Below are 2,686 nucleotides of genomic sequence, written 5' to 3'. Positions count from 1 at the left end.
ACTTTGACCTCTCGCGGGCGCTACCCAGCGGTGTTGGTGTGAAGTGCAGGTAGCGAAGTGATTTTCAACTAAAGTCTCAAATTTGGATGTTTTTGCTCTTCTCTGTTTGGTTCTAGTGCCAAGTACAGAATTTTGCTCGCCAAAAATGATCAAGGGCAACTATAAATACTCACGAAAACCTTGCTGATTTATAGAGTGTTACAGATTTGGAAACGTTTTGCCTCGTTCAAAGTTATAACGTTAGATTTCAGGAAATAATCTATATGTTACTTCCTAAAACATGTTTGTTTATGTTACAGTTTCACAAAAGGAAACAACAGCCTTTTTATGGCCCCACACTTCCTCTTAAAAAAATTGTCACAGGTTCAATTTCATCATCTTCCTGTTTCCATATCTATAAACCTTATAAAATTCAACATTTTCTGGCATAAGTCCAAAAGGGAAACTAAAAGACAGCAAAGTGGCGCAGAGGGAATTCAAACTTTTTCACATTCATGACATTTATTTTTCATTCAATCAAAATTGCAGCAGACCATGAAAGGAATGTAACATTACACAATTCTAGCTCAGATATCATAATCTATGTGACAAATAATCTACCTAACAGCTGTAAAATGCACTTATACCCATGTTTACCTTCTATATTTTCCTAAAAAGATAAAAACCTAGAACACATTTTTCTGTTTGCATTGTTTTACTGTCTTATTACATAGTTGGATCTGATGCACTCATAATTATCATGTACAAGATTTCAATATCTTTTTTTTTACATATAATCTATTAACCTACAATAATCAGGCGATTTTTACTTGCATTGTTACAGTAATGGCTTTGGCTACTGTTGCACCTTAGTCATACCATTGGCATCAAGGTTTGATATATTCTTTTCTATTTTCGTCAGAGCATCATTTGTACAACTTAAGGCATAACCTCCTTGCTTAAGGCAATAGAAAAATCATGAGAAGTTGATTTCAATAGTAATGTCATATAATCCAAGGACAATTTCATGTCCTAATGATAATATTCAATCAAACAATTCAATTTACATCAATGACTACATTGTACCAACTTAAGGAGGTTAAATAGGAAGGTTGTACATCCATTTTTGCATTGGCAGTAGTCAGCTAAGAATACACACGCTATACTGTATATGTATATATACAACATCTCTTAACAATAGATACCCGCATTGAATAAGTCTTACATAAGACTTAAGATCTGCATAGATAAGCATTTAAGGAACACCAAGATATTAAGTCCTGTCTTAAGGAGGTGGGTAAGGGTTGACAGGTGTCTTGGATAGCACGTAAAGGACACAATTCCTTTTGTTTTGCATTTGTACATTTCTAACAAGCGGTGCTCCAGGGTTATTGTAGGCTGGGTACCATCATCTATAGCAACTCGCTGGCTCAATCTTTTTGCTTGCAGGCCTCAAAATTCATTTTTGGAAATGGGTGCACTGGTGCACCCAACACAAAAAATTAGGTGCACAGAAAGAATTTTGGGTGCACCACATAGAATAAAGTTGAATGTTAACAAAACATAATTACAAAGTTTGACTTCAATCTGTGATTCTATAGTTAACCTTAAAATTTCAAACAAGAGATACACCAAATAAAGTAGAACAAAAGGTTGTATTACTTTTTCTGATACTTACATTTCAAGAATATTCTGTATACTTAGTATACAATAGTACCCTTATCCTATACTAGTCTATAGCCTACAAAGATATCTAGGTGCACCGGTGCACCCACAGTCAAAAATCAGGTGCACAGCTCCAATTTTGGGTGCACACAGGTGCACATGCACCCACTATTTGCTTGCTAATCACAGAGCCGATTTCCTTGGTTAGCAAGTGAAAAGATTTAACTAGTGGTTTAACTACGGAGGATGGTAGCTTGGAGTCCAGCCTTCTTAGCTTTAGTCCGCTACCTTAGCTCTGCTCCACGCCAAGAAGCTTGGGTAGCGGACTGAAGCTAAGAAGGCTGGGCTCCAGGCTAGGAGAATGGTACCCTGGAGGCTTAAGGGTTAATTGATTGGTCTGTGGCAAGAGTGGCAGAATCTTTAGTGGCAACATAGACAGTGGCAAGTCATATCAAATGAATGTTGCTAAACATTTCCGCATTTGTATTGCCTTTTTTATTACGAAAATCAACCGTTATTATTGCTCTATCAGTAACTTCTACATTCAAATCTGTCAATAGTGACCACTTAAGCAATTTTAACCAAATAGATACTGTAGACAAGTGACCACTATAGAAAGGATTTCTAATTCTTGGGTCGATGGAAAAATTAATCTAAGGGACCATCAAAAGTGTGCAAGTGGTCACTTATGTGTAGGTGGTCAGTAAACAGGTTCCACTGAACATGCACATAAAATTTGCGACAGATTTCCATATTTTAGCGCCTTCATGACCAGGTGATAGCTTAAAAGTTCATCTGTCTTGGCAGAAATCATTCTGCAGCAAAGTCGAACTGCAATTGCCAACACAAAAATGGGACTTTCCCAATTTTTTTACTTGTCTTAGACTTTTCTTTGTCAAGGAATGAGCCACCATCCCTTACTGCCATCAACTTTCTGCTGCTCACCGAGTAGTATATGCATAACGTGACGTCACAGAACCTGTGGATTGCTTGGTCACTTGTACAGGTTTGGCTGTACAAACCATTTGCTACAGATTGCCAC

The sequence above is a fragment of the Branchiostoma lanceolatum genome, chromosome 13 (genome assembly GCF_035083965.1).
Source record: "Branchiostoma lanceolatum isolate klBraLanc5 chromosome 13, klBraLanc5.hap2, whole genome shotgun sequence".
Taxonomy (NCBI): domain Eukaryota; kingdom Metazoa; phylum Chordata; class Leptocardii; order Amphioxiformes; family Branchiostomatidae; genus Branchiostoma; species Branchiostoma lanceolatum.
This window is presented reverse-complemented; position numbering follows the sequence as displayed.